The 23,341-nt window shown below is 42.9% G+C and overlaps 1 protein-coding gene across 3 annotated transcripts in view; it reads right to left on the bottom strand.

The window, feature by feature from the left end:
- PIGZ (phosphatidylinositol glycan anchor biosynthesis class Z) overlaps window positions 1-19,435 on the bottom strand; it is a 67,338-nt gene extending 47,903 nt beyond the window's left edge. For 2 of the 3 annotated variants that reach the window (XM_073675011.1, XM_073675010.1), the window contains exon 1: window positions 19,209-19,435. The gene's annotated coding sequence lies outside the window, so the exon portion shown is untranslated. Of the gene's footprint in view, window positions 1-14,293; window positions 16,272-19,208 lie in introns of those variants that run through there. The other variant, XM_073675013.1, reaches the window with a different exon arrangement.
- Window positions 19,436-23,341: the final 3,906 nt, after the last annotated feature.

A 23,341-nucleotide genomic window follows, 5' to 3' on the forward strand; every position in this document is an offset into this window, starting at 1 on the left:
CCCTTTTCTTAGATCCTGGGTAGTGATGTATCTGGCTGGCCCTAGCCTTTCAACAAGTTCATCGACTCGGGGCATCCGATATGTGTCGAATTTAGACATTGCATTTAGCTTTTTGTAGTCATTACAGAAGCTCCATTCTCCGTCCGGCTTCAGCACAAGAACATTGGGGCTGGACCAGCCGCTTTATGACTCCTCGATGATGCCCAGGTTCAACATTCTCCGCACCTCCTTGGAGATCACCTTGCGGCGGGCTTCAGGGATTCAATATGGCCTCTGGTTCACCCGCACTTGCGATTCCGTCAAGATCTCATGGTCCATGACCTCCGTACAGGTCTCGGTTTTGCTGAAGCAGTTCTCGGCACTGTTGCTTTTGGGCCGGTGACAGTATCTCTGCCATTGTGACATCCTCTACCCTGGCTTCAGAATAAAGTCTCTAGCCTGCTTTTAGTTTCATAGAAAACATGCAAAGGAAAAATTAAAGACTTAGACCCATTAAGTTTATAATTCAAAACATTGGTAAAATTCACAAAATTTGTACACATTAATATGACATCATCCACATAAACTCTGATTTCATGATCCAGATCTCCCACTTTTATACCTGAGATATCCCGATTAGCATGAATGGACTCCGCCAAGGGTTCCATAGTCAATGCAAAAATAATTGGGATAGTGGGCACCACTGGTGGGTTCAATTAGTGATATTAATCTCAGAAGACATAAATCCCAAAGCTGAAACCGCTGCCCTGGGATTAGAGTACAAAGATCTAATTGCACATCTAATAAAACCTATCAGACCAAATTTTGTAATAACTTCCTCCAGGTATCCTCAGTCAAAGGCCTTCTTGGCATCCAATGACCAGAGTGCACTGGGAATACCGGACAGCTCTGCCAACTTAATTAGATCTATCATTCATCTCGTTCCATCCTTCGCTTGCCGTTCTGTCACAAATCCAACCAGATGTGGGGCCACTAGACAAGGTATCACCTTACTTAACCTAAAAGCTATTCATTTTGAAAAGATTTTTACATCACAATTCAACAGAGAAATAGGTCTATAGTTCTCCAGTAACCCTGGCTATTTTCCTGGTTTCAAAATTCTAGCCTCAAGATTTTCTGGAGCTATAGATTCTGTACTCTGCCAATAATTAAAAATTCTAAGTAAATATGGGAATATGTTATCAGTAAATTGACGGTAGCATTCATTTGGTAGCCCATCTGGGCCTGGAGCGGAATTATTTTTAGAAGTTCTTATGATATTTTGAATTTCTTGTATGAAAAAAGGAACTTTAAGATACCTAATTGTTCTGTGGAGATTTGAGGAAGATTAAAATTCTCAAGATATAACTGTAAAGTCTCCTTATTTGGGTGACAGTAGCAGGATCTTCTCTTAAATTATAGTTTATAATAATAATCCGCAAATGTCTCTGCTATTTCAATCGGATTCCATACAATTAATTTATTGGTGCCTTCTAAAAACTTTATTTTAGTTTTAGCTTATTTCTTTTTAATTCTTCTAGCCAATAATGCTCCTGCTTCATTCCCCATGGCATAAAAATATAGTTTTAGACTTTATCAGGTTGTTCTCATATTTGGACAGTAGCCAAGATCGAAGTAGGAATCTGAGTTTCGATAAGCTATCTGAGATTTTTTTAGAAGGAGAAACTTGATTAGTTTTTCCAGTTGTTGAATTTGGGGAATTAAATTACTAAAGCTGTTTCAGAAATTTTTTTTATTAAAGGAAGCATGTTTAATAAAAAATTTCCCCAAATGACGGCGTTATGGGCTAACCATATACTTTCATCTGACATCATCTTGTTATCATTATTAGCAAAATATTCCTTTAGATTTTCCTTTATTTCCTTAATAAAATTAGCATCCAATAGTAAACGAGTATTTAAGCGCCATGTGGGGAATCTAACTGCAGTGTATTGATTCTTCATTGTTAGAGAAATAGGAGCATGGTCAGGACTATGATGCTACTACTCCTATCGATGTATCCACACAATTACCTAACATTTTACTATCAACTAGGAAATAATCGATTCTGCTATATGAACAATGCCTAGGTGAAAAGAAGGAATAATCTTTTTCATTGGCATGTAAATATCTACATACACCATGCAGATGGTATTCCATAATTAATGGTCCAAGCTCTTTCCTGGTAGCTCTTAATGAAGAGCAATCTATGGTCTTTGATACAGGGATATTAAAATCACCACATATAATTTGGAAACCCCGTGAAAATTCTTTACATTTTTGTGTAAAATTTACGAACAAATGCTTTTTGGGAGGTATTTGGGGCATATAAGGTAGTGATCATATAGATCGCATTATCTATACAGCATACTTAATTATAAATCCCTTAATGAATACCCAGAACGCTTCCCATTCCAACAGCAAACCTTTAAGATCTCCTTCTCTGTTGGAGGTTTTAAATAGTGAGAATCAGAAGACATCTTTCGGACAGCCATAATCCAAATGCTAGTAATTAATCAGCTGTTTCCAAATATTTCCTCCATCAAACATAATGGTGACACATCAAACTTTAGATTTAAAGGCATTCAGAGGGTTAAAACCAACCAACAGAGGAGGAGATCGTAAATGTCTTCTGTCGGAACTAAAAAAAACAAAATTAAAATTTGAGAGTCCTCAGTGGTTGATACCTTTTAATGGTTAACTGAAAAGATGGTAACAAATTGCAAGCTTTAAGAGTCACATATTTATACACAAGAAGACACAGGGATAATGCAATAGATGAGACATGTGACGTGAGGCAGAACTATCAGCATGGGAGAGGGAGAAGCAGCTGTGGCCTTAAATATTGGAGAAGTTCATAGGTAAGGAGTGTGAAAGTTTTATTGTCCTGTGATTGAGGTCTGGTCCTTGACTGTGATGCCCCAAAATGGTCAGCAGAGCACATACCTTAGTTTATGTAGAAAGACATAAATCCATGTGACACATTCATTCCTGCTCTGAGTGTGTCAAAGGTTGTCATAAGTTTGTACTTCCAAATTTTTCTGTCTGAGATTTGAAGTTACCTTTTAATACAAGTAATTTCATGTCCATGGTGCTGTGATCAGGGCTACAAAAATGTTTGGCCACAGGTAGATCTATTCTTTTTTCTTTTGTGTGGCGATGAGAGTTCACCCTTGTTCTAAGTTTTTGCTCTGTCTCCCCTACATACAGACACCCAGTTGGACATTTGGTACACATAATTAAGTACACCACATTAGATGTGATGCAGCTGAAAGTTCCTGGGATCTTGTGGTTCTAATGTGAGCAGGAATCTTTATCTTGTCTACTGTCATTACAAATAGATAGGTCTTAATTTTTTTCTGGTTGCAGGGAAAGGTTCATGTAGCTGTTGGAGAGGAACAGGGAGCTTCTGACAATGATGCTTCTTCTTTTTTTAACTTCTTTTTATTAAGAGTTGAGAGTTTATATATATATATATATATATATATATATATATATATATATATATATATATATTATATACTCGAGTATAAGACAAGTTTTTCAGCATATTTTTGTGCTGAAAAAGCCCCCCTCGGCTTATTATCGAGGCGGCAGAGGAGCGGGTTGCGGTGGCAGAGGAGTGGGGCACATGCAATAGCCGGTTTCTGCAGCTACCACGTGAGCCTGCTGCTAAAGGAAAATGAATATTCCCTCTTCTCCACGCCCATGGGCAAGGAGAAGAGGGAATATTCATGCTCTTTAGTATCGGGCAAGGAGGAGAGCTGAGCCGCGGCTCCTGCTGACACTGCCCACTACTAAAGAGAATGCATATTGATTCTTCTCCACGCCCATAGTCCCGGCATGGAGAGGAGTGAATATACATGCAGCAGCTCACATCAGTGTCTGAGAGCGCATGGCTATGACACCATGCGCCCTCAGATGCTGCCATGAGCTGCAGCAGGAGAACAGGACACAGCACTGGAGCAGAGGTGAGGAAGAAAGGTGAGTATAAGTGTTTATTTCTTTATGTGTGCAGTGATGGGGCCATACATACTAGGATTGAGGGATGAGGAGGCCATACATACCAGAATTGGGAGATGAGGGGGCCATGCATACCAGGATTGGGGGAAGAGGAGGCCATACATACCAGGATTGGGGGATGAGGGGTTCTATACATACCAGGATTGGGGGATAAGGTGTGCCATACATACCAGGATTGGGGGATGAGGAGGCCATACATACCAGGATTGGGGGATGAGGGGTCCTAGACATACCAGGATTGGGGGATGAGGGGTGCCATACATACCAGGATTAGGGGATTAGGAGGCCATACATACCAGGATTGGGGGATGAGGAGGCCATGCATACCAGGATTGGAGTATGAGGGGGCCATGCATACCATGATTGGGGTATGAGGGGGCCATGCATACCAGGATTGGGGGATGAGGGGTCCTATACATACCAGGATTGGGGATGAGGGGTGCCATACATACCAAGATTGGGGGATGAGGGGGCCATGCATACAAGGATTGGGGGATGATGGGTCCTATGCATACCAGGATTAGGGGATGAGGAGGCCATACATAACAGGATTGGGGGATGAGGAGGCCATTCATACCAGGATAGGGGGATGAGGGGGCCATGCATACCAGGATTGGGGGATATGCATACCAGGATTGAGAATGAGAGGACCATGCATACCAGGATTGGGGATGAGGGGACCATGCATACCAAAATTGGGGATGGGGGACCATGCATACCAGGATTGCGGATGAGGGGACCATGCATATCAGAATTGGGGATGAGGGGACCATGCATACCAGGATTGAAGATGAGGGAGCAATGCATACCAGGATTGGGGATGAAGGGGCCATGCATACCAGGATTGGGGATGAAGGGGCCATGCATCCCAGGATTGAGGATGAGGGGGCCATGCATCCCAGGATTGGGGATGAAGGGGCCATGCATACCAGGATTGGGGATGAGGGGGCCACATACCAGGATTGGGGATGAGTGGGCAATACTTACCAGGATGTGGAAATTTAACAGTAGCTGCTGCATTTCCCACCCTAGGCTTATACTCAAGTCAATAAGTTTTTCCAGTTTTTTGTGGTAAAATTAGGTATCTCGGCTTATACTCGGGTTGGCTCATACTCGAGTATGTACGGTATATACACACATGGTCAAAATTGTTGGTACCCCTCATTCAATGAAAGAAAATCCCACAATGGTCACAGAAATAACTTGATTCTGACAAAAGTAATAATAAATTAAAAATCTATGAAAATGAACTAATGAAAGTCAGACATTCCTTTTCAACCCTGCTTCCACAGAATTTAAAAAAAAAATTAAACTCATGAAATAGGCCTGGACAGAAATGATGGTACCCCTGAAAATAATGTGACAAAAGGGACATGTTAAATCAAGGTGTGTCCACAAAGGTTACAGTGGGTACTGAAAGTATTCAGACCCCTTTAAATTTTTCACTCTTTGTTTCATTGCAGCCATTTGGTAAATTCTAAAAAGTTCATTTTTTTTTCTCATTAAAGTACACTCTGGACCCCATCTTGACTGAAAAAAAACAGAAATGTAGAAATTTTTGCAAATTTATTAAAAAAGAAAAACTGAAATATCACATGGTCATAAGTATTTAGACCCTTTGCTCAAACACTCATATTTAAGTCACATGCTGTCCATTTCCTTGTGATCCTCCTTGAGATGGTTCTACTTCTTCATTGGAGTCCAGCTGTGTTTAATTAAACTGATAGGACTTGATTTGGAAAGGCACACACCTGTCTATATAAGACCTCACAGCTCACAGTGCATGTAAGACCAAATGAGAATCATGAGCTCAAAAGAACTGCCCAAGGAGCTCAGAGACATAATTGTGGCAAGGCACAGATCTGGCCAAGGTTACAAAAGAATTTCTTCATTACTCAAGGTTCCTAAGAGCACAGTGGCCTCCATAATCCTTAAATGGAAGAAGTTTGGGACCACCAGAAGTCTTCCTAGACCTGGCCGTCCAGCCAAGCTAAGCAATCGTGGGAGAAGAGCCTTGGTGAGAGAGGTAAAGAAGAACCCCAAGATCACTGTGGCTGAGTTCCATAGATGCAGTAGGGAGATGGGAGAAAGTTCCACAAAGTCACTGCAGCCCTCCACCAGTCGGGCCTTTATGGCAGAGTGGCCAGACAGAAGCCTCTCCTCAGTGCAAGACATATGAAAGCCCGCATAGAGTTTGCTCAAAAACACATGAAGTACTCCCAGATTATGAGAAATAAGATTCTCTGGTCTGATGAGACAAAGATAGAACTTTTTGGTGATAATTCTAAGAGGTATGTGTGGAGAAAACCAGGCACTGCTCATCACCTGCCCAACACAACCCCAACAGTGAAACATTGTGGTGGCAGCATCATGCTTTGGGGGTGTTTTTCAGCTGCAGGGGCAGGACGACTGGTTGCAATTGAAGGAAATATGAATGCTGTCAAATACAGAGATATCCTGGATGAAAACCTCTTCCAGAGTGCTCTGGACCTCAGACTTGGCCGAAGGTTCACCTTCCAACAAGACAATGACCCTAAGCACACAGCTAAAATAACAAAGGAGTGGCTTCAGAACAACTCTGTGGCCATTCTTGACTGGCCCAGCCAGAGCCCTAACCTACACCCAATTGAGCATCTCTGGAGAGACCTGAAAATGGCTGTCCACCAACGTTCACCATCCAACCTGACGGAACTGGAGAGTATCTGCAAGGAGCAATGGCAGAGGATCCCCAAATCCAGGTGTGAAAAACTTGTTGCATCATTCCCAAGAAGACTCATGGCTGTACTAGCTCAAAAGGGTGCTTCTACCCAAAGGGGCTGAATACTTATGACCCTGTGATATTTCAGTTTTTCTTTTTTAATAAATTTGCTAAAATTTCTACATTTCAGTTTTTTTTTCAGTCAAGATGGGGTGCAGAGTGTACTTTAAAGAGAAAAAAAATGAACTTTTTAGAATTTACAAAATGGCTGCAATGAAACAAAGAGTGAAAAATGTAAAGGGGTCTGAATACTTTCCGTACCCACTGTATAAGACCATCTCCAAAGACCATTTGTTCATTTTCATAGATTTTTAATTTATTATTACTTTTGTCAGATTCAAGTTATTTCTGTGACCATTGTGGGTTTTTCTTTCATTAAACGAGGGGTGCTAACAATTTTGACCACATGTGTATAAATAACAATACAGAAAAGAAAATACAGGAGTATAACTTAAGAAACAAGACATTGTCCTTAGACACTTTATAGGTCCTGGGATTAAACAGTAGGACTAAATTTAAACAGTTAAATTTGAGAGCTAAATAATTCTACATCATATTCTGAAGAAAACCAAGCAGTAATAAGCAAGGTGAATGTAGATATGACATACTAGAGATATATCAAGTATTAATACAGAAATAGGAATAACAAGGAAGAGTAGAGAAGAAAGCAAGAAAAGAACTGAAAAGGGGAAGGTATGGGGGGAGGTGAGTGTTTGCTCGAATCAATAGTACCTATAAGTTACGAGTCAAGGTTGAGGGTTTTGCTAGGGGAACCAAATTTCTGTAAACTGCCTGTGTTTCTTCACATCCCAAGTTCTTCAAGCCTATAAATCTGTTCTACTTTTGCTTTCCAGAGCTGTAGTGTTGGAGCAACATCCGATTTCCACAGCGTGGGCACCAAAATTCTAGCAGAGGCAAGGAGCAGCCTGAGAAGGGTTCGTTTATTTTTTGGGATATGATCAGGAAATAACTGTAAAAGACAGATTTCTGGAGATACAGATAGCTTTAATTTAAGAATTTTATTTATAGTGTGAATTATCTCCAGCCAGTAGGGCTTAATTTTTTGACAGGTCCACCACATATGAAATAAGGTGCCCACCTCTGAGGAACATCTCCAACAATCGGGACTGAATTCTTTGTTAAAATTATGTAGTTTTGCTGGGGTCATATGCCACTTAGAGAGGACTTTATAACCACTTTGACAATGATGCTGCTTAAATTTGGGGGTTGCCTCAAACACAGAAGTGGGGGATCTGGAAATATAGATTGTAATTGGGCATCTTTTTGTAATAAAGGTTGTCGTTTCCATGCAGCTCCTCTTTGCACCTCTAGATTTGGATTGTAGGTGACTACTAGAGGCTACACACTCAGAGCAGGAATGAATGTGTTGCACAGATTTATGCCTTTCTACATCAACTACGGAATGTGCACCTCAGACCATTTGGGGAAATCACAATCATGGACCAGTCCTAAATCACAGGACAATAAAACTTTCACACTACTTATCTATGAACTGTTCTAATTTTTACAGCCACAACTGCTTCTCCCTCTCCCATGGTGATAGTTCTGCTTCACATCACTTCTCTTATTACTGCACTATTCTGTGTCTTGTGTATAAATATGTGACTCTTCAGATTTTGTGTTTTTCTATGCCTGATGAAGAGACCTGAGTAGTCTTGAAAGCTTACAATTTGTTACCATGTTTTCAGTTAGCCATTAAAAGGTATCAACCACTGAGGACCCTCAAATTTTAATATTTTTTTATCTACTGACTTAACACGCTATAAAGATATATATTTTTCTGTTGGAACAGGAAGCATTCTGGATGTTCACTATGGGCAATTGCTCTCCAGCAGGTCTGAATCAAAGAAATAATCTAACTTTTTGTTATTGATTTTTTACCTATAAAATAATGTTTAGGTATATTACACTTCTGGATCCAAAGGAATAGAGAGGGTTAAAACCACAGACAGAGGAGAATATCGTACATACCGGCTATCAGAGCAAGAACCTGTAAAGACTCTATTAAGCCTCTGGATCCAAAGGAACAGAGAGGGTTAGGATTAAGGCTAAGTGCCTACGTAGCGTTTTTCAAGCGTATATGCTGCGGAATTTCCGCAGCATAAACGCTTGTTAAACGCATGGTAATCCGCCCCCCATGGTCCCCAATGACAAGCCGCACTTTCTATGCCCATGCTGCGGATTTTTCCGCAGCGTTTATGCTGCGCTCAAAAATCCGCAGCATGTCCATTAATTTTGCGGAAGCGCGGCGTAATCGCCGCCATTGACTTGCATTGAGACGCACATAATCCGTGTCAGTACATTTGTACTCACGGATTATATGCGCTTCAATGTGCAGATGGTACCCAGTTCTGGAGGAGAGGAGACTCTCATCCAGACCTGGGTACCATTGTACCTGTAAAAAAAAGAATAAAATAAAAAATAAAGTTTATATTCACCTTCCGACGGCCCCTGGTCTCCTTCCCTTTGCTTGCGGGCAGGACTGTAGAACCTGCGGTGACGTCACAGTCATGTGACCGCAGGCCCTTCAGTGCAGTGTCCCGCGATCAGCTGGCAGACAGGAGCGAGCGCAGCAACACACGCGGGCCATCAGAGGGTAAGTATAGGTTTATTTTTTTATTTTTAATCATTCTCTCGGGTCACACTATATAAATCCATGCCGTTTGCATGGATTTATATAGTGTGACCTAGTTGTCAAGCACTTTCCAAGTGATGCTAAAATCGCATGGAAAGCGCTTGTCAATCCGCATGCAGAAACGCATGTGAATAACGCTTCAAATCCGCATGTATTTGGCAGGAAAACCGCATGCACAATCTGCATGCGTTTTTTCTGCCAGGGAGATGCAGAAATGATGCAGAAATTTTCTGCTTCATTTCTGCATCGTGGGCACATAGCCTAAAACCTGACAGAGGAGAAGATCGTAATACCGGCTATCACAGCAAGAAGCCTCCTGGAAATCTATTGCTGGCATTTGGCACACCTTCTCCTGCAGGATGAAATTTGAGATACAATTTTCATCATATGTCAATGTTTTGTCATTTTTAGTGCTGATTGCATTTTATTCTATTACATCTTATTTTTCATGTTCAGATATTTGTACATATGATCAGATTTTAATTAGTGTGGTCATTATAATAATTGGACCGTCCCTATTGATGGGAGGAACCACTTGTTTATATATACAGAAAAGAAAAATAAAAGAATATCCCATTACATTACCATATTTGCCTTATATACCAGATCATTAACATCATCTTTAATTTACTTGCTTTGAATTCCCACAAATCACTTCAATACTATATACACTGCTCAAAAAATAAAGGGAACACTCAAATAACACATCCTAGATCTGAATGAATGAAATATTCTCATTGAATACTTTTTTCTGTACAAAGTTGAATGTGCTGACAACAAAATCACACGAAAATCATCAATTGAAATCAAATTTATTAACCAATGCAGGCCTGGATTTGGAGTCACCCCCAAAATTAAAGTTGAAAAACACACTACAGGCTGATCCAACTTTGATGTAATGTCCTTAAAACAAGTCAAAATGAGGCTCAGTATTGTGTGTGGCCTCTACGTGCCTGTATGACCTCCCTACAACGCCTGGGCATGCTACTGATGAGGCTGCGGATGGTCTCCTGTGGGATCTCCTCCCAGACCTGGACTAAAGCATCCGCCAACTCCTGGACAGTCTGTGGTGCAACGTGACGTTGGTGGATAGAGCGAGACATAGAATCATAGAATCATAGAATGGTAGAGTTGGAAGGGACCTCATGGGTCATCTGGTCCAACCCCCTGCTCAAAGCAGGATTCACTAGATCATCTCAGACAGATGTCTGTCCAGCCTCTGTTTGAAGACGTCCATTGAAGGGGAACTCACCACCTCTCGTGGCAGCCTGTTCCACTCATTAATCACCCTAACTGTCAAAAAGTCCCAGATGTCCCATGATGTCCCAGATGTGCTCAATCGGATTCAAGTCTGTGGAACGGGCGGGCCAGTCCATAGCTTCAATGCCTTCATCTTGCAGGAACTGCTGACACACTCCTGCCACATGAGATCTGGCATTGTCCTGCATTAGGAGGAACCCAGGGCCAATCGCACCAGCATATGGTCTCACAAGGGGTCTGAGGATTTCATCATGGTACCTAATGGCAGTCGGGCTACCTCTGGTGAGCACATGGAGGGCTGTGCGGCCCTCTAAAGAAATGCCACTCCACAACATTACTGACCCACTGCCAAACCGGTCATGCTGAAGGATGTTGTAGGCAGTAGATCGCTCTCCACGGCATCTCCAGACTGTCACGTCTGTCACATGTGCTCAGTGTGACCCTGCTTTCATCTGTGAAGAGCACAGGGCACCAGTGGCGACTTTGCCAATCCTGGTGTTCTGTGGCAAATGCCAAGCGTCCTGCACGGTGTTGGGCTGTGAGCACAACCCCCATCTGTAGACGTCGGGCCCTCATACCACCCTCATGGAGTCGGTTTCTAACCGTTTGTGCAGACACATGCACATTTGTGGCCTGCTGGAAGTCATTTTGCAGGGCTCTAGCAGTGCTCCTCCTGTTCCTCCTTGCACAAAGGCGGAGGTAGTGGTCCTGCTGCTGGGTTGTTGCCCTCCTACGGCCCCCTCCACGTCTCCTGGTGTACTGGCCTGTCTCCTGGTAGCGCCTCCAGCCTCTGGACACTACACTGACAGACACAGCAAACCTTCTTGCCACAGCTTGCATTGATGTGCCATCCTGGATGAGCTGCACTACCTGAGCAACTACTGTGGGTTGTAGAGTCCGTCTCATGCTACCACGAGTGTGAAAGCACAACCAACATTTAAAAGTGACCAAAACATCATCCAGAAAGCATTGGTACTGAGATGTGGTCTGTGGTCCCCACCTGCAGAACCACTCCTTTATTGAGGGTGTCTTGATAATTGCCAATAATTTCCATCTATTGTCTATTCCATTTGCACAACAGCATGTGAAATTGATTGTCAATCAGTGTTGCTTCCTAAGTGGACAGTTTGATTTCACAGAAGTTTGATTTACTTGGAGTTATATTCTGTTGTTTAAGTGTTCCCTTTATTTTTTTGAGCAGTGTATTAATCATACCCTATTTAGTTCCCTGAGTGTTCATCCCAGAAACTTCTTCTGGTGAGGTAAACAAGAAAGCCTTCCCTGATACACAATGCAGCTTTGTCAGAAAGAGTATTGAATAAATGCACTCAAATTCTAACCCCCTTTTTTTTAGGTGTCTGTGGAATAATTAAAATAAATGTATATTATAGGACCTTTATGATGATAAGGAAAAATGACTAAGCACTTTTGAAGAACATAAAGAGGGACACATCATCTGGCATAGTGCGCCATGACAAATTTTGGCCACGCCCTTGGCCCAACCCAAATCCACGCCCATTTACCCCTTTCTCACCTGGCAGGAGGAGTTGTCAGAGGGGCTCTGGTAATGAGGGGCATTCAGCAGACACCCGAGACTGCAGGGTGCAGACCCAAATCCAGAACTGTCCTCTGTATCCGGGATGGTTGGGGCTAGAGATGAGCGGATGGATTCCCGGGTCTCTGGTTCAGCGTCCAGGTCAGTGGTACCTGGCTGCTGGACAGGAGGCCGCGAATCTCTAACCTACCGGCATCCCCGATGGCTTTTGATCACACAGGGCAGTGCGACGTCATCTCTGCATCCTGCTCATCTCTAGTTGGGACCTGAGGATTATTTTTTGTTCCTTCATTCACAGTTGGAGCCGCCAGAACTTTCTCATCTTTATGTAGCTTCACTATACAAAATCTGACGTTTTGGTGTCTGTAAGGCCGTGTTCACACAGTGCAGAAATACTGTGTTTTATGTTTTCTGCAGGATCCGCACCAAACTCCACAATAAAAATCAAAGATTTTCTGTACTGTTAAAAAGTGTTAAAAACTGCTTAATATCTTCCCCAAAATCGCATCAAATAAGCGGGAAAATTCATAAAAGAAACGCAGCAAAGACACCATAATCAGAGCAGATTGTTACTGTGTCATGTGGTGTGGACACCTGCAGAAAAAAAGCAGCAGAAAGAACGCAGCATTTACTCTACATGTGAACACGGCCTCTGCGTTTTATTACATTTTTATGGGTTTAATAGAGAAAAATGTAAATGACGCCATTTTTTTACGTCATTTACCAATCCCCATAAATAATCTGATCGCTCTGTTGTGCGGGTCGTTACGATTACAAGGACACCAAATATGTCCATGTTATATGCTGATTTGTGATGTTTATTATTTAAAAATAAATGCATTAAAAATAACTTTTTTTTTTCATTATTAAGTGTTTTTCATTATTTTTTTTAGCAATTTTAAAAGATGAAAAAATCTCTTAGGGTATGTGCACACGATCCAGAGCTGCTGCTGGTTTGTCGCTGCGTGCTTATGCAGCATCACACCCACAGTGGCCAGATATTACAGCATAGTGGATGGATTTCTAGAAATCCCATGTTCACTATGCGTCCCCGTGCACCTGCAGATCACCTGTGGAAACTGACATGCGGTGCGTCTTTCCAGTCTTTTGAGTCCGTATGTGGGCTTTCCCCATAGACCTAACCTCTATGAGGAAAGTCCGCAGGTGGAAAAAAAAAATAGCACCGCTCATTTGCAAGTTGAGCGGAAGCCGCTGGCAGCTATTCCGCAGGCTGGAACGCATCGTGGGCACATACCCTGATTCTCCCTGTAGAATAAAAAATACATACATTGTACACAGCAGTATTGATCCAAAAATGTCCAGCACATCTTCTTAGTGTTTAAAAAAATTCTTGCTTTATTCAAATCCTCATAAAAACATTTGTAAAGATCAAGACAGACAGGGATAACCAATCCCACATGAACATGAAACTTTATGCGTTTCGACCCATGTAAGCAAGAATTTTTTTTAAACATTAAGAAGATGTGCTGGACATTTTTGGATCAATCTTGCATGTTACTTGGACGCTTTTCCCTGCACCTTCGTGGATAACTGCACCTGCTGTCGATAATTTAAGGGTGAGCTGATAAAAAAAACTTTTTTTCTTATATTTCATTGTACACGGCAATATATTTTTATCAGCCTGATCAGATTCTGCAGTACAGATTAAGTACATGGAATTCTGCTTATTACATCACTGGAGCTTGTGGCTCAGCACAATAATGCTCCCATCCATTTGTAATGTGAAGGTTCTGGGTTCAAGACTTGAATAGACACTAAAAGAAAAAAATTGTGATTGCTGCTTATTATTTTTAATACTTTTAGGCTACATTATCACGATCAGGAACCAGCAGCGCTTTGGACGCAGCGTATTCTCGCTGCATTATAATCACCCAGGTAAATTCGCATGTGTTCACTGAACCATGTGGAGTTACTGCATCTAATGACATTCTATTGTGGAAATTTCATAGTGGAGACTAGTGGTGAGGTGCTCTTGTTCTTCCACAAAGAATAGATAATGTCCTGTCAGTCTTGTAGTTTGTGTGTACTGTATAACACTCACGTTTGAGCTTGGAGTTCCCTCTGGTCCTACAACCCAGGATCCGCCAGTTACCACACAGGCAATGACTCTGTTTCCTTTTTCAATAACTCAACTTTACTTAACTTCAGATAGTCAATCGCAGATACAGCACAGTACGTGTCCACATATTCATCCTGAGCTCTCCCTTCACTTTCTGGCACCACTGGCCTCAGAGACGGTCTTCCAACTCTGCAGCTCACATGCTTTCGGGCCCACTCTTCTGACCTGGTTTCCCATCCAGTCTCCCCTTATGGAAGGTGAATAAGGCACCCGTTTCTGTACCCATTTCAAGCCATATGCCCCGGATATCCTGGGAGGGTCCACTGAAGTTAGTAGCAACCGCTCATATGCAGCTTCCTTTGGAATCCCGTACTCTTCAGTGCTATCCAGCCCCTTGCCTTAATCTGTTTTCCTTATGATCACACTATATTACTCTGCATCAACTCTATCTCTCCAACTAACTCTGACTAAAAACAGGAAGTCCCTCTCTTATATCTACTCCTACCCCTCCCAGCTGGGAAATTCCCTAAATACATTAACTATTCCCTTGTGTTGTGGGTGTAGTGCACAACTACTTCTGTACTGAACCTATCTAACTTCCCTCCACTGTTTTTTCCAATTCCTAACTATCCTCATTACCTTATCTAGTTCCTACACTTATTCCCTATCCTTTCCCTATGCTATTACATCATCATAAAACACATTTTTATTATTCCACATTAGTCATCCACATATAAACCCTTACATATTATATTGTTTACATTACTATGCATAAACCGTTATTAACATATAAACATTATTTACACTTCTACAAACAAGTGTACTCGTTTTACTATGCAGCGATGAAGGGCATGAATCGAACCATTCTTTTTTTTTTTTTTGTATATTGGGTTATAATTTATTGTGTTCATGTTAGTTGGTTGCTGTAATGATTTACATCTGTGCCCTTTCTATTGCCCATTTCCAACATGGCCATTCCCTCACCTTGTGTATATTTCCTGTCGCGCACCTTGTGTGTGATGTTGCAGATGGTGCTATCCCGCCTTCTTGTGACGTCATTGCAGGGTGTGTGATTGTTTACAGCCAAGGCCGTCCAGGTGTAGGGTGCATGATGCTCTTTCCGCTGGGTGCACGATCTATGTCGCGCGCCTCACCTGTGACATTGCGGACGGTGCAATAGTGCCCTCTTGTGACGTCGCCGCGGGGAGTGCGATGGATGTGCCATCACTGCGGCAAACTGTTCATGCGCCCGATAATCAGCATCTATGCAAGTATGTTGTTATTGGTGTGTTGACAATTCCCTGCATATACAGTATTTAAAGACTGCTCAGCCTCCCCACCACATCACTCCCTGAAGAAGCAACATGTGAAACGTGCGTTGCAGTGCAAGGTGACAGAAGGCAGTATTCACAGCATGAGTTTAGGTTGGTAACCCTATCCCACCTTGTATGTGGAGTCTTATGGATTATAATGTATTTCAAGTTATCTATTATGCTTATATTTTACCTGTGATCTCTCTATGACTTCTCTTGCAACACATGGGTAAATATTACCCCTTAATGCACTGGACTTTGTAACAATAAATCATATTACCTCCGTGCACTGCACTTTATATATTTGATTATAGATGTGCATTATTGATATGCTATATCTTCTATAACACCATTGTGCTGTGGTACTGTCCTGCCCCTCTTTTTAAAATCATTTTTGTCTAGGTCATATCTGTGTTGTCCTATATGTTTTTCAACTAGTCTTGTCATTGTGGTGTCCTTAATAAAATTCAATTATATTAAATCAAATTGGTTGTTTGTAGTATTATTTCAAGCAGTTTTCTTTTTGGTTGTACACTCCTTGATAATGCCTGACAAGGTGAAACATTTTGGGGAGGCAATTTCTTAAATGGATATTTTCAAGATGTCTCTTGAACAGCTCAGAGCTATTCAGTTTTCTTATTTCCTAGTTTCTCTGGCAGGTGGGGCACTCCTTGAGTGACAGTTCTGGTGAGTTACAGTGCTATAGTATTAGTAGAACAATAAAACTCAGCACAAGTTCTGCTGTCACACATTCAGCTATTAGTGGTATTTTCTGGAGTGTACACTGTTATGATTTTATTCACACAAAGAGATAACAGGGCATTTGAGAATGTGCACAGCTCTGTGTGATCCGTGATTAGGAGTCTTGCACTGAATGCAGCCAATACTAGGAATTTTTCAAGATTTATAACAGCAACTTGTCAGGAGATGAAATGGAGGGTACAGAGGTGAGGAGCTAACTATTGTACAGAAATCAATGGGCTGGAGAGAGGTGACTGGTATTTTAGAAGTTAACCCCTGTACTGTAATGTAGCTACCATGCACACTCAGCCAGGGTCTAGGCAATCACTAGTGGCGAAGCTAAATGAAAACCAGCTGTACACTGTGAAAGATAAAAGCTCTGTAGCTAATCTCCCTGGATCTGGACGGCAGAAAAAAATTGATAAAAGGTTGCCTACTGGATAGTCAGGATGGTGTATAAGCAGCCCCAATCAAGTTCCAAAGTTATTTAAGCTGTCCTGAAGCCTCAGGGTGCATCAGTGTCAGCGCAAACAATGTATTGACATTTGAATGAAATTAAACGCTATGCCAGGAGACCCAGGAAGACCCTACTGCTGATAAAGAGACATAAAAAAGCTAGACTGCAGCTTGCCAAAATGTACATGAGTAAGCTTGAGAAAGCATATTGTGGACAGATGTGACCAAGATAGAGCTCTTTGGTAACGCACATCGTTCTACTGTTTACTGAAAGCGGATTGAGGCCTACAAAGAAAAGAGCGCAGTGCCTAAGGTCAAAAATGGTGGAGGTTCAAAGATGTTTTGGGGTTGTTTTGCTGCCTCTGGCACTGGGTGCCTTGACTATGTGCAAGGCATCATGAAATCCGATGATCATCAACTGATTTTGGGTCGCAATGTAGTGCCCATTGTCAGAAAGCTGGGTTGGCGTCCTAGGTCATGGATATTTCAGCAGGACAATGACCCCAAACATAATTCAAGAAGCACCCAGAAATGGATGGAAACAAAGCGCTGAAGAGTTGTGAAGTGGCCAGGAATGAGTCTGGATTTAAATACATTTGAACACCTGTGGAGAGACCTTAGAATTGCTGTTGGGAGAAGGCGCCCTTCAAATATGAGAGACCTGGAGCAGTTTGCAAAAGAAGAGTGGTCCAAAATTTCAGTTGAGCGGTGTAAGAAGCTTGTTGATAGTTATATGAAGCGATTGATTGCAATTGTTTAATCCAAAGGGTGTGCAACCAGATATTAAGTTGAGGGTGCCTACAATTTTGTCCAGCCAATTTTTGGGGTTTTGTGTGGAATTATGTTCAATTTGCCTTTTTTCTACTGTTTTTATGTTACTTCAATACACACAAAGGAAATAAACGTGTGTAACAAAGCAAGTGTAATTGCAATTTTCTGGGAGAAATACTTCATTTTCTGGGACAATTTCAAGGGTGCCAACACTTTTGGCCATGACTGTATAAGTGAAACATGAATGTCTGAATGAGGCCATAGTAACACATGCCCCTTCCCATACACAGCTTGATCATCACATCAGTCTAAAATATTTCAAGCATAAAGGGTATGCTGACCATTTCCATTTTTTGGTGGATCCATAGAATATGCAATAATTGTTAATATAAGACATGTGCAGTGCAGGAACCCCCACGTTTATAGGTGCAAATACTTCATAAACCACGTTGCTGCATTGATATGTTTTGGAGACATCCAAGTTTTCGATAACTGCTAAAAAAGTTTATGGAAGTTAAGAAAATAGCTCAGTTGTTTCTATCATTCCCCAATGTCTTCAAATGAGATGATGGAATTGCTAGTCCTCTCCAAGTTTAGAAAGAAATGAGGCACATGGGACCTCTGTTTTAATATTCAAAATGGTTATTGTGGAAAAATACAACTTTAAAGTGGATACACACGAAGAATGTTTTAGAAAAACATCACAGCAGTTTTTCAGGCAGCTTTTTGAGCCAAAAGAAGTATATATTTCTTCTTTTTAGTTCCCATTCCTTTTGTATCCGTTTCGGGATCTAAATGCATCAAAAATTGCAATTAAAAAAAAAAATGACGTGAAAAACCAACCCAAAGAATTGTCTCTTGAGTTAATTATCATCGAGGATAATCATCTTAGCAGCCATATGTTCTTTTATAAATCAGGTCTCAAAGTCGCAGCTTCTGATTTATAATAGGATTAAAGCATAATTATTAGTAAAGTAATATTTCTACAGTAATTTCATTATATTCTATCTATCTATCTATCTATCTATCTTCGTTGTAACAGGCAATAAACATAATATAGTATTAGTGGGGGTGTTAGAGGATAACAAGATTAAATCAGATTATACTTAATTTTGACCACTAGAGGCTGCTGACAATCCCACAGGAGATACAGATGGAAGGTTTTAACCACATTTATGCTGGCTCTTCCAGCAATTGTGCTATGCATGTGATGCAATGGTGTGTGATGTAGATCAGACACATTCACTGATATCACATAAATCTATCCCTAATTATACATGATAATTGTACACATGTATATAGGAATATATTTTATGTGTCCCCTTCAAAATCTATTTGCCTTCCTCCTCCAGTGTGTAAATGGACGTGGGAACACACCATTATCTCCATTTCAGTAATACCGTCGGTGTTCTGCCTTTAAGCTTTGTCCTGGAATTAAGTGCATTTCATTGTTCTACATTTCCATTCATGACTTCCATGCCACAGGACTACCAACAACAAGGCTGGGGCGAAAAGGGATGATCCTATGAATGAGCGCAGAATAGTAATATAAAAACTACATATACATTGTTATACTGAAGACCACGGAGAGCCTTAAAGGATGACAATCCACTCACGTTTATATCCCCATCCTTGTCTACATCAGCTGCAAAGACAATCCAGCCGAGCAGCTGAGGCGCAGATTGTCCCTGTTCTTTACTGATGCAATCGGTGATGAATGGGTTATTTATGAGATCCTATATGAAAGGCCAGGAGTCAGCGTTTTGTGAGGGGAGAGAATAAAAAAGCTGAACCTTCTTGTAGCCAGAATGGAGAAGCTCCCTCTGCTGACTGCTACATGTTACACTGTGAAGTAGCCATAGGGAATATCCAACATAAAAAAGAAATGTGATTGCTTGCATTAAAGATATGGAGGTGCATTAGTATAACAGTTACTTATACATAATCATACATACTGTATATACCAATCAGCCTTTAAAACCTCAGATGGGGGAATGAGTAATATTGATATTCCGACACAATATTACCAGATGAAAGGAGGGATACATTATGCAGCAAGTGAATAGTCAGTTCTTAAAGGAACCTGTCACACTAAAAATGTAGTCCAATCTGTAGACAGGAACTTATAGAGAAGGAAAAGTTGAGCAGAATGATATATAGGTTTATGAGTGAAGATTCAGTATAACTTGTATTTTATTAATTTCAATCTGTAATCATTATCGGCAGTTCAGTCGAGTGGGCGGTCCTAATTAGTGATTGACAACTATCTCTGTATGCACACATATATAAGGAAAACTGTCAATTACTGGTAGGACCGCCCACTTGACCGAAAAGCCATAAATGAGCAGAGATTCTAATCAATAAAACACCAATAATACTGAATCTTTTCCCATAAACCTACATATCATTCTGCTCAGAGTTTCCTTCTGATATATTATACCGCCTGCAGATTTGACAGCATTTTCAATGTGACAGGTTCCCTTTACATTTGATGTGTTGAAAGTAAAATTGTGACAATGTGACAGGGCCAAGTTGTGATGGCTAGATGCCTAATAACAGGTCTTGTGGGGTGTTCCTGGTATACAGTGGATAGTACCTACCGAAACTGGTCCAAAGAAAGACAAATGACGCGCCCCCAGGGCCGTGGGGTACTCGGCAGCTGGGCCTTATGGCTGCTTTTGGGGGAAATCACGGTGGCTGGCCCGGTCCGTGACCCAGGGCGGTCAATGAAAAGGGGAACTTGTATTATACAGGGATGTTGGGATTATTTGTGACGCCACCTGTGGTGTCTGGTGAGGATCACCAGCGCTGCAACAGTCCTCTGAGGCGGATGGTAGGGCAGCTTGTGAAGGAATGGCTCCCCACAGGTGGAGCGGGCCTCAGGGCAGCGTGGGGTGTACTGGATGGCGGTGCAGGAGAGAGACGGCAGGATGGTCCCGGAGGAAAGACGGACACTCACACGTGGGTAAGCTTCAGTACCTTTACTGGAGACGCTGCAGGCACGGTCCAGGGTACTCCAGGTGAAGGGCGCACTTCTGGACTCTCCCCAGTGAGTGGGTATAGGGCCTCCTGATCCGTTGCTTATTTCTCTAAGCTTATGGCCTGCCTGGAGCTAGGCCTAGCTTGATTACTGTCTCTCTCTGCACCTGCTGACCTGATGGTAGGGCCTTCTCTTTGGAGATCACTCTCCCTGGAGGCTGGGACCTCTGTGACTCCTAGCCCTGGTACTGCAATCAGCATTTGGTGAACCTGGGACCTGTAGTTCTCCAGGGGTACCGGTGGTTCCTACTGGGTATAAGGAGTCCCTGTAGGCGCGGACCCGGTGTCCGGTATATAAATTGGGGTGAGCTTACTATGCTCCTCTGCCCCCTTAGCTCCACTCTCCTTTTCCTCTCGCCGTCGACCACATTCGGGGCCCCCACTACCAGGCAGCTGGTGTGCTGCGTCTTCACCGCTCTCTGAGCGTCGGCACGCTCTCTGCTTACTCTGAGCTGTGTTCCTCTCTGAACACTAGGCAGGAACTAGACTGAGCTGTCTGGCTCCACCCTCCCTTTATATATCCCTAACGGGCTCCCTCTGCTGGTCTGAGGTGGTAGGGTGGAGGTGTGTGAATGTGTGAGGGCCTCTTGTGGAGAAGTCCATCCGTGCACCCTTCTGGGTTCTGTGGCACCAATGCGCAGCAGGGCGCAACATTCCCCCCTACTAAAACTCAGTACTCCTGGACTGAAGCAACTTTTAAAACAGGTTAACAATAACTCTTCCCTTTATGGGAGGCACATCTCTTGAACGTTACAGGTGTAAAAACATAATAAATATATACAAATATAGAGCGTCCTCAGAGTCTTACAAGTTAATGGTGTCCATCTCACCGGTGAAAGAACAGGAGGCACATAAGGGACCCGCATGAAAACCCTCAACGTAGGCCCTGGGCGTGGCTACAGGGCATAGGTGATCCAGGTGCTGGACCACGTCTTCCGCCACGCCAAACGGGTTTTTGTTCAGTAGTCGCTTAAAAGGGCACTCCAGGGAGTGCAACTATGTACAGGACAGTTTTTGGGCTGCTCACAGTCCTCAGCCACTGAGTCTTTTATATATATATATATATATATATATATACCCCTACGGGTTACTAATGTTCATATAAATTGTCCACCATAAGCTGAAACCAATAAATAAACACATGAAAATCACACTTGAATAACATACCCCAGGGTCAACTATTTATACTATAGGTATTTCTACTTATTCACTGAACCTGACAAGGGCCTGGCCTTTGGTGCTACGTCTTGATCTGCGTAGTACGGGAGTGTGGATGGTATCTGTGTCTGCACCGTCTGCTACCCTGTCAGTTCTACGTGTGCGTAGATTGTAAAACTGCCTTAACCTCTCTATGGGACTGGCAAGTCTACCATTGGCTGGGTCTTCTTGCTCTACTCCGGCTGGGTATCCTTCTTCCGGGCATTCTTCTTGAGCAGGCTCTTCTGGGGCACTTACAGGTTCTACTTGCTGTGGAGGGTCTTCTGGCTGTTGGTAGAAATGCATCACAGGTATTATTACTGCTCCACCTAGTTGAGGCCAATCTGCTTCTGACTTAACACAGCTCCTAATCCCTCGTTGCTGGCATCAGTGTACAGCACTTCGCCGGTCTGGATCTCCTTCATCACCTTAAAGGATTCAGCTTGCTCCTTACCCCACTGGAATAGGAGGTTTCTGCCTCTCCCGGACTGTCCTACCAGGAGATCTTGCAAAGGCGCCGCTTTCTTGGTATAGTCCTTCACAAACCTCTGTTAATACCCGACTAGTCCCAGAAACTGACGTACCTCCTTTAGGCTCTTCGGCTCCGGCCATTTCTGGATGGCAGTGACCTTCTCTGGGTCCGGTGCTACTCCTTCTGGACTGATGTTGTGCCCCAGGTACTGTACCTTTCGCTTGAGCAGGTGGAATTTGGAGGGCTTCAGCTTCATCCCATACCGGGACAGCGACTCAAATACCTCTGCCAGGTGCTTCAAATGGTCCTCGTACGTTTTGGAGTACACTATCACGTCATCCAGGTATAGCAATACAGTCTTGAAGTTGCGGTGTCCCAGGCAGCACTCCATCAATCTCTGGAACGTTCCAGGGGCATTGCAGAGTCCGAACGGCATACTGTTGAACTCGCAGAGTCCCATCGGGGTAGTGAAGGCCGTCTTCTCCCGATCCTCCTCAGCAACAGCTACTTGCCAGTAACCTCTAGTGAGGTCAAGGGTGGAGAAGTAATTAGCAGACTTTAATGCAGCCAGGGATTCCTCTATACGGGGCAAAGGGTATGCATCTTTGTGTGTTATGCGATTTACCTGTCTGTAATCTACACACATTCTCATGCTTCCATCCTTTTTCATGACTAGGACCAGGGGAGCTGCCCAGGGACTACAGCCATCCCTTACTACCCCTGCCTTCTTCATGTCGTGCAACATCTCCTTCGCCTTCTGGTAGTGTGCTGGTGGTATGGGCCTGTTACCATAGGCGGATTATAATGAGGGCAATCCAGGCTACTGCCCGGGGCCCCGAGCCAGCAGGGGGCCCGCAGCTCCGGGCGGGGTGTCTAATGCCGGATTGCCCTCATTATATGTGCGGGCCGCGGCGGCACATACCGGTAGCAGTGGCGGGAGGGGGGCCCCAGACTGCTCCCACAGCAGCGGCGCACGGCCGCTACTTCTTCATCGGCCGGGCCAGCACTGCAGCAGTTAACTTCCCTGTGCTGGCCCGGCCG

The sequence above is a fragment of the Phyllobates terribilis genome, unplaced genomic scaffold (assembly GCF_046119375.1).
Source record: "Phyllobates terribilis strain yellow unplaced genomic scaffold, ASM4611937v1 Scaffold_3__8_contigs__length_932513732, whole genome shotgun sequence".
NCBI classification, from domain to species: Eukaryota; Metazoa; Chordata; class Amphibia; order Anura; family Dendrobatidae; genus Phyllobates; species Phyllobates terribilis.